This window comes from Peromyscus leucopus, chromosome 8b (assembly GCF_004664715.2).
Source record: "Peromyscus leucopus breed LL Stock chromosome 8b, UCI_PerLeu_2.1, whole genome shotgun sequence".
NCBI lineage: Eukaryota > Metazoa > Chordata > Mammalia > Rodentia > Cricetidae > Peromyscus > Peromyscus leucopus.
Window position 1 is genome coordinate 18,429,883 of NC_051086.1, and position 10,304 is coordinate 18,440,186.

At 40.0% G+C, this 10,304-nt stretch overlaps 1 pseudogene; it reads right to left on the minus strand.

Annotated features, from left to right (window-relative positions):
- Positions 1 to 3,978: 3,978 nt before the first annotated feature.
- Positions 3,979 to 4,622, minus strand: LOC114689883 (annotated as a pseudogene).
- Between the last annotated feature and the right edge of the window lie 5,682 nt (positions 4,623 to 10,304).

Sequence of the window (10,304 nt, forward strand, 5' to 3'; positions counted from 1 at the left end):
CTTTGTCGCTCCGCCCCCTTCCCACTGGGCCTCAGCCTCCTCCACATGACTCCTTCTTCCTCCTTTTCTTCCTCTCTATTTCCCATCTGTAAGAATTCCTTGAACATGTCTTCCCCATTCTGGGTAGTGAAAACCCTGTCGAGGAGAGAAAGTAGAGTTTGTGGGTTTAAAGCAAGAACATTGCTGTCTGCTTTGGGTATGAAGCCAGGATTTGTCCCTTAGTATCAATTCCACACCCCCACACACGAATATATAGATGCTTGTGGTGTGAAATTGAATATGATGCTGTGTATATATCTGTGATGTTAGGAAAGTGCTTAGCCTGTGGTATATCCTGCTCAGAATAGCTGGGTGTGGTGATGCTTGCCTGCCATTCCAGCTCTCAGGAGACCGAGGCAGGAGGATGACAAGGTGAAGTTTCACTGGAGCTGAGCAGTGAATTCAAGCCTAGCCTGAGCTAAAGAGTGAGCCTCTGCCTCAATAAAGAGACAATCAAATAAATGAATAATTCCAGCTTGTGTTAAAGAAAAATTAAGACTAGCCCAGTCTGATCTTCACTGGGACTTAGTTCAGCAGGGCTGTGGCTATGTTGCTAATGGATGAAGGCTCCAGACTTCTCAGGGACAGGGTGGATGGAGACAGGATGAGCACTAACTAGTTTCCCAATTACAGAACAGATTAGATAGTTTCTCTTTTGTATACTGAACCCTTGAATAATATTCTCCAGAAAGTATCCAATTGCTGCAAAAAAAACTCAGTTGACGTTGGTTTTAACTGACATTCAGTTTGTCCGTTTGGCAGAAGTCTCCTATGGCAGCTGCTGCTTCGTGATTGTCCCTGACCAGGAAGGCTTGGTGTCATTGCTCCACTCCTTTTTTGGTTTTCTGTATCTTGAAGTCCCATGAAAAATCAATGGTATGGGACTAGAGAAATGGCTCCGTGATTAAGAACATCAGCTGCTCTTCCAGTTCACAGCCATCCATAACTCCAACCCCAGAGGAGCCAGCGCCCTCTTCTGGCCCTTGGAGGCACCAAGCATGCGCATGGTGCACAGACATACATGCAGACAAAACACCAATATACATAACAATGGATTAGAAATCAACAGTAGCGCTGGGGCGGTGGCTCACTGGGTAAAAGTGCTTGCCAAGTCTGACTGCCTGAGTTTAACCCCCAGAATCCACATTAAAAAGGGGATGTGGCACACATCTATGACCCCAGCACTCGTATGGAGAGATTGAAAGTTGAGACAGGATGAATGCTGGGAATCTCATTACCCAGTTAACTTGGAGTGGAGAGTGCAGTTGCTTCAAAAGAGCAAGGTGGGAGACAAGAACCCATATCCAAAAGTTGCCTACACACACACACACACACACACACACACACACACACACCAGTGATGTTCCTTTTCCTCTGAACACATAGAGGCCTTAAGCTCACCCTTCAGACTTTCTCAGAAATTACTTTCTTTCCGTGGGCTCTATCAGAAAATGAAAGACAGTTACTGGGCTCCTGGTTTCATTTCAAGAAAGCTAGTTGCCCACTTTCTGCACCGTCTGAGAAATGTGGTTTCACGCAGGATTTCACACACTGATTTGCGGCTGTGAATTGGGTCTGCCAATGCATTTTCTCTGTTTAGCTGTGCTGTTTCACCAGCTGATGTTTTGATTTATGTTTTAAAAGAATGAAATCCTGACCTTATTAGAGACGTATCAGAAACAAAGGGAGTCTGTATGACTGGTAACTCACCAAGGAGTCTTCTGAAGAGATGGCGCTCCTGCAGCTGGATGCTTACCATCATGTCCACCAGACTGAGTGGGATTCTATGCCTCTGACAGCCAAGTTCAGGTGCATCCTGCTCACTGCCTGTTCTATCCCCATGCTTCCCTGCCACGTGTTTGCTGAAGGAATCAGGGGAGGGTCTTAGAAATGAAAACAGAATGCGACCATCCTCAGTCCCACATAGTTTCTCACTAAGTGAGTGAGAACCTGCTGCCAACGGTAGAAAATGCTGAGAAGCCCATGAAAAAGACAGAGAAATTTCAGAGTGCCCAGAGTGTAGCTTATTTCAGACTTATATACAGAATAATATCTTGGACAATGGACAGGGAGACTTCTGTACTTAGAGGCAAGAAGAAAGGTTTTAACATGCTAAGCTAGACAAAAAACTGGGTTCCATTAGTTACTTTTCCTCATTGCTATGACAGAATACCTAACAAAGGCAACTTAAGGGAGGCAGGCCTGATTTGGGCTCACCATTCTGAGGGCACAGTCCATCATGGTGGGGAAGGCATGGCATCAGGAGAATGTGGAGCAGGTGGTCACATGGCATCTGCTGCCAAGAAGTACAGGGAGATGAGAGCTGGTCCTCAGCTCCCTTTCAAATTCCTTCTGTTGGCTCCAGGATCTCAGTCCATGGTCCTGTTTCAGCGAAACCTTTCAAATAACACTGTCATTGAAACATCTAGAGATATGCTTCCATAATGATTCTAAATACAGCCAAATTGTCAATTAGGTTAACCATCACATGGGCTGTAGCCCATGGAATGTGCCTAGGCTTTCTAAAATATTATTAACATGTCAAATGTCCATCATTTGCAGCCTGGCTGTCAGTGGACAGCAGGAAACACTCATCTGACTATTTTAACAACTTCATTGTACAGAGTTTAGAATCTGGACCATTTTCCCAATGTCTTCCATAAAGTTGGGTATATTTGCATTTACATTTACATTTATTATATTTTATAATTCTCATAGCTACCCTTAAAAGTTGGTCAAATTATTATTCCTACTTTCTAGATAAGTAAACTGAAGAAATAGGGTATCGTAGTTCATTTTATGAAACTATAACAAGATATGGAGCCTATAAAGCATAAAGAACAGAATTTAATTTGTCCTCAGGAGTGAGTCGAATGCCTGTATCTACACATATTTACACAAGAGCCATATGGATTAGGCATATATCCAGAAAACAACCCCCACCACCACTGCTGGAACATCTCTAACTGGCCTCCAACCTCCAGGCCCACACCACTCCTGTGCCATCCTTCACATCACTAGAACCTGCCCAGCAGTTAAGGACTGAGTCAGCCACCTCTTTAGTACTCAGGCCTATATGCCTATATTCGTCCTAGAACTGCCACTTGCTGTAACATGTCCTCTCCTCCCCAATTTCCTCATCTGTAAAGTAAGGATATAAGCACATCTACCGTTGCAGTCTGCTCAGGCTACTATAAGAAAATGCCATGGACCATGTGACTTGTAAGCAAATTGAAGTTTAGTCTTACACTTGGCAGTTATCAAGACAAGTAAACAGGATGGGAAGCCTAAGACTGAGGGTCCAACAATTCTCAGTCTGTTGAGACCCTGTTTCCTTATACCAAATGTCTTCCTGATGTACCCTCAGCATGGTAGAAGAGACAGGAAGTTTTCTGGAGTCTCTTTCACAAAGTTCCTAATCACAATCACAAAGGCTTTGTTCTCAAGACCTTATCACCTACTAAAGGCCTCATTTCCTAACACCATCAACTTTGGAGTCAAGAATTAAAAATATGAATTAGGGTGAGGGGGCACATATTTTTAGATCATAACATAAAATTCAGAGCATTGTAAAGACTAATTCCTTGACTTGGGTAAGGCTTAAGGACCAAGATAAAACCCCATTATGTGTTCCATCAACATCTGGAGGAACAGGACAGCTTCAGACAGCATGATCAAGAGCTTCCTCCCTGCTCTGCCCTGAAGAGTAATTCCCACTGGCTAAGTAACCTTCTCAGTACTACATTTCTTCTTCTTTTTTTTTTTCAGGACAAAGTTGATGATTTTATAAAGCCAAAATTAAAAGACTTAAGACATGAGAAGATTCTTAAGTGTGGGGAAGTAATAAAACACAGAAAGTGACCACAAGAATTACAAATATATTTAAATCTCAGACCTGGGAAATGGACTATACACAGCCTTCTAGGAGAGAGAGATGCCTTAGATGTTCTGACAGCGCTGCACCTTTGGCTTGTTTTCAGTGGTAGGTGGAACATGAATAGGAACTACATTGTTGCTTGGAGACATGTCATTTTCACCTCTGTCTGATATTTGCTTCTGAGAAACAATGTAGTGTATCTCTGTCAGAATTGTCTGAAAAGCAGCTTCAACATTTGTAGAATCTAGAGCAGATGTCTCAATGAACGACAAACCATTCTTCTCTGCAAAAGCTCTTGCTTCGTCGGTAGGAACTGCCCTGAGATGGCGTAAATCACTATTGCCCACAAGCATGATAACAATGTTGCTATCAGCATAGTCTCTCAGTTCTTCCTGCCATCGCTCTACATTTTCATATGTGAGATGCTTAACAATGTCATAAACCAATAAGGTACCTACTGCTCCATGATAGTATGCAGATGTTATAGCCCTCTACCGTTCCTGCCCTGCTGTGTCCCATATCTGCGCCTTTATTGTCTTCCCATCAACCTGGATGCTTCTTGTTGCAAACTCTACTCCAATGGTACCTTGCTTTCCAGGTTGAACTCATTTCGAGTAAATCGAGACAGGAGGTTACTCTTTCCAACACCAGAATCGCCAAGAAGGACAAATTACAAGAGGTAGTCATACTCGTCTCGGGTGCCCATGGCGCTGCAGGCGGAGAAGCTGAGGGGCCGGAGAGGCGGTGGCGACAGCAGTGGGACCAGGGGGTGTCGCTGCAGAGGTAACCCAAGCGCCGAGCTTCAGCTGCCGGACCGGTGAAGAGCCAGTATTACATTTCTTATGGTTAGTCTTGACTGTCAACTTGATTGAATTGAGAGACACCTAGGAGACTAATAAAACACACCTCTGGGTGTGTTCATGAGTGTGTTCCCAATGAGCCATGAGGGCTCTGACCTAATCAGTGGTTTAATCCATTATTAGATTTATAATACAATAGCATTATTGAGAGGTAGAGGAGGGTTGACAAAAATAGGTAACTGGAGGGCATGCCATGGAAAAACGTATCTTGTCTCCTGGCTCTTTCCTGCTTCTTGATTGTCAGACAGTGAACAGCCTCTGCCACAGGGTCCAGACACAATGAAATTCTGCCTCACCTCAAGGATAAAGGGATGAGTCCTCTGAAAGCGTGAGCCAAAATAAATCTTTCCTCCTTCACATTGTTTCTCTCTGGTATTTTTGTCATGGGAACAAAAAGTCTGGCTCATATAGTAACTCCTATCACAGTGCTTCTCACCCTGTGGGTTTCGACCCCCTGGGAGTCGTATTTCTGATATCCTGAATGTCAAATATTTGTATTACAATTCCTAACCACAAGTTTAGAGTTATGAAGTAGCAATAAAATAATTTTAGGGTTGGGAGTCACCACAACATGGGGTTACATTAGGAAGGTTGAGTATTAAGGGTTACATTGTTAAAAGTTACATTATTAAAGGGTTACATTAGGAAGGTTGAGTATTAAAGGGTTACGTTGTTAAAAGTTACATTATTAAAGGGTTACATTAGGAAGGTTGAGAATTAACCACCACACTAATAGAAAATGATGCGATGAATTGACCACCAAATCCTGGCTTGTTCATGTTCAAATGTCTCATTCTGGTTTTGGGTCCTTCCCACTTGGTATCCATTTCATAAAAAAACATTTCCACTGTATTATCCTCACTCTTGGGATGCTGAATAAATCCTGTCACACAGGATAGTCCTCCATGGGTGCCACAGATGTAAGTTCTTCAAGTTGGCAGTTATATCTTTGGAAGCACATAGCAAGTTGCAGGCCAACCAGGGCCACATAGTAAGACTTTGAGAATTAATAATATATAAGTATGAATATTTTAATTTGTAGGAAGACAGAAGACTCCTTAAGAGATGAATAAAGTAAAAAACATTGGCTTTAATCTTTAAAAAATATGGGGGGGGGAAAGGCTTCCACTAAGAATTGGGTTCATTAGAAATGCAAATCACAACCATGAGTTCCTTTACCTAAAATTACCTTTCTGTAAGAATTAGAGATTTCTTCTCTACACTGACGTTCCTCAAGTGGTCACTAGAAGCTGTTGCCAAGGACTCAAAAATACTCACCCAAAATTATGAAGATTCCACAGTCCTCAAACTCTCCAGGTCTTTCTAAAGTACTCTTGATTGATAATTTTTACCAAGAACCACAATTAAAGTGCAGCCATTCCAAATCTAGTAACTGTACTTTCCAGTAGTGAAGAAGACCAACTGAGGACAACTGTCTTGCCTAATGATACTGGTGAGCCACAAAAACAATGTCCCCAAAACCTCTAGGAGCACAAAGTGGCAGAGTTGCCCACAGCAGTTGATGAAGTCCCTCTTTCGGGTCCCTCATGTGCCTGACAGACCTGCTGCCTCTGGTCCCCTGGCAGGAGAGCATCACTACAGACCTAACAGGGATGAGCAAACAGTCCAAGGGTCTGGGCTTCAGTTGGACAAAGCAACCCTCTGTAAAACCAGAACCTGATCTCATCAGAAGACCAGTTTCAATCCTGCTCTGTGATTGGAGATGCTGTCAGAATCCTCTACTCTCAGTTTCCTCATTTCTAGGGGAAAATAACGCCTGTCCGTCAAGAGATACCACCCTGCAATGAGGTCATGGGTAATCAAATGTCAGATTGTTTTCTTTTTCCCTAAATCAATGTTCCCCAGGGTGGCACACGAACTGTTAGTGGTACATCATTTCCTGTCACAATCGCTTTTTCACTTTAATACTTACAGAATTTTTAAAAGGCATTAGAAAATGTAAGGAGGGTGTCTGCCTTTGAAGGTTAAGTCAAAAATAGACTCAAACTACGTATTCACTAGTTCTTACAAAGTAATAAGTAGATAGTGAAGAAACAATGAGGCACCTTAACAGGATATAAGCATATTAAGCAATAACCTAAGAAAAAAATGTAAGATATTGAAAAGAAACATGCTTCCAATGTCAATATATTTTTACATTTATTTATTTGGGGGCCAGTCACAGTGTCCATGTGGCTGTCAGACCAATTTTTAATTTATTTTTACATTTATTTATTTATTTTGTGGATGGTGGAAAATCATATGCCACAGTGCTCATGAGGAGGTCAAAAGACAACCTGTAGGAGACAGTTCTCTCCTCTTCTAGAATGTGGATCTTGGGTCATTAAACTTAGGAGCAAGTGCTTTTACTCACAGAACCACCTCACCAGTCCCATGATTACAATTTACAAGAACTAATGCCCCCTGGGGTCTCTAAAAAGAGGACCTGGGGTCATAGAGCACTTTCTTCCTAAAAGCCGGGGGACACATCATTTTTAGCCATAGCATAAAATATAGTCGTTCTTCTCCTAAGGACTGGTCTGCTTTGCCTCACAGTCATAGCAAATCGTGTAATAGGTTGGGTTTTCCTATTTGTGTTCACAAGAAAAGCTTACATCTCAACACTTAGCACCAGTTGGGAAATATGTATGAATCTGAGTCATGTTCATTGTTTATTAGGCTTATCCCTAACTCTATTGCTACTGTTTCAAATTTAATTTCTCTTTTCCTTTGAACTTTACCACTTTCCGATATGTTCATAATCTTTTTTTATGCTGTCCTAAATTTAGAATATGGGAAATACAAATTTTTGAGGTCCTAAGTTTCTGTTCCTTTTATTATTATTGTTTCTTTCCTTTTTATTTTCTTGGTGATATGATTCTCTAGGCTAAAAAAAAAAGTCCTTAAATTCAAGGGATTTTTTTTATTTGGAATCATTCTGTACCCCTAGAATGGTATTATTTGAGTGTGCTTTAGTAAGAGTGAAACAGTCAGTCCCTTAGTAACATTTTGAAAGTCATCCTTGTCAAATGCATGCTTTTCAAAGTTACATAATTATTTAAAAGATCATTATCATCATTAATCGGGACAACCCCATGGACTTTAAAGAACAAGAGGAAGTGGGTACCATAGTAATATTGAACTTCTTCTTTTTTTTCCTCAAAAGCCAAGATTTTGCCAACAACAACAACAGGAAAAAATCCCAACCTAAAATGATACCAAAATGTGGTGTCAAAATTGTTCAAAATGTCTTAATGTCAGAGAAGCACTTTTTGTCCAGCGTCCACAATACACTGAGCTTCCTAAGAGAGTGGATTTCTCATGACCTATTTCCTGTACTGACCAACATTTTCCCAGTAGCAGAAGGTTGTATATTTGTTTCTGTGAAACTCCTAATCTTCTTGGTATCTTGACTCCATTTTTTTAAGTAGAGATAACTCCTACTCTATTGTGACATAAAGTCACAAACTGTATGAGGATATCATTACATGTGAAAAGAATCAAACCCAAGGGTCTGGAGAGACATCTCAGTAGGCAAAGTGCTTTTTTTTTTTTCCCATCACAGGCAATTTATTTTGTTCTATTCATTCACAGTTAATACAGAAAATACTTGGAAACATTTCCATATAATGTTTGACACAGAAATCATCAAATAGAAGTATACAATGTTGACAGGAGACAGTACACTTATAATTTATAACCCCAAATGTATTTATAAATTAGAAATGGAAAGATCTACAAATGAAATTATGAAGGTTCACCTAAGTCATTTAATCTGTCAGTTTCTCATTCATTTTTATGTCTTAATAATATTCTATTGTATGAATAAGCCACATTTTATTTCTCTCCAGTATTTGATAGCTATTTGAGTTGTTTTAACTTTTTTACTATTAGCAACACACTGCTGTAAACCTTCATGTACATGTTTCATAGGTGCACATTTTCAGTAGTTTGAGGATATATTCCTAAGGGTAGAATTGTTGAGTTATAGAGTAACAATGTTTTGCATTTTGACCAACCACCAAACTGTTTTGCCAAAGTGGCACACCATTTTACAATCTCACCAAATTCTTGTTTTTAAGGCTCTGATTTTTGTACAAAAGCATTCAATCATTCTGTCAGACCAAACCAGGAAAAGTAAGCTATAGTTCAGAGCTGTTCTATTCCATTTACTATGCAAAGCCATTCTTGGTGTTTGCAACTCTCAGCCCTTTTGAGTATTCTTGCAGTGTTCACTTTTTCCTCCACCACTTTTTTTTTCTTCTCTTTTTCTGGTTAATTTCTATCTATTACAAATGTATAAAAAATCCTCCATCAACACTGCTGATAGCCGCAGAACCTTGAGAAATATACCTTTGGTTTGCCTCAGAAAAGGAACACATATTGCACTGTAAAGTTTATAAAATTGGCGCAAAACATTGTGGTAATGTTACAATACTAGTTTTAAGAGTTCAGTGACTAATGGGGAGCCAATGGGATACATGCAGAACTGTGAAAGCGATCTCACTTAGCCAGCTGTATGCGTAGACTGTAAATCTACATTCAGATCATTTCTGAACTAAGACTATCAGCTCAGTTTATCTGTTGAGGTCAACCAGGAAACCCTAGAATATACCTTGATTTTTGCAAAAAAACAAAATAGGGGGAGGGGTTTCTGCAGCATTTCAGTCCACGAGTAACAGTATCCTAACAGGCAAAGTGTTCTCTCACTGTCAACATAGAATGAACTGCTGCTGAAGGTCAACTTGGGCTTTAATTTGCATTAGCACTTACATGCATAGTAGTCCAAGTTGTTGACCTCATGACTTTAAAAAGTAACTCTAAAAAAGTAAAATGGCCCTTCTTGGAAGACTAAAGAAAGACATCCAGCCACAGTTGTAAAAAGTCTCATCAAAACAATATACCCTTTTATAAATTACGCCTCAATTTAAAAAAAAAAAAAAGTAGCCCCAAATAAGAAGCAGCTCTGAAAAAGAAAATATAACTTAAGATATTTGAAAAAAACAAGGTGAATACATGTTCAAAAATAATTAAGATACATTTTCCTAAGGCTACTTAGAATTAGGCTTTAAAGAATTCTACCATTTCAAGTTTACCACTAGTTACTAGATACCTATTTACAAACAAGATGTTCACTTTTTTTGTTCCTTTATCAAGAGAAAAATCTACCTTCAGACTATGAGGGTGGTGATGGGGAGGGACTAGAAAACAAGATTCAAACAATCCCATGCAAATATCACATTTTTCAAATGGAAGAACTCCAAACTGCACTAGAAGTTCCAATCACTAAGACACTTTCCATTGAAATGATTTAAGTACAAATACATGGCACCAAGGTTTAGGCCTAATATAGGCCTGACAACCAAGTCCTTGTTTTCTGGAAGAAAGGCCTCAAAAGTCCCACTCAATTCCACATAACAATACTTCAAAGATCAATTAGGTTTTCATTTCCTTAATATTTTTGTTTTTGACTTCTAATCTTAAAGACTAGATTAAAACTTAGCTCATTTCCCAGAAGGCATTGCTTC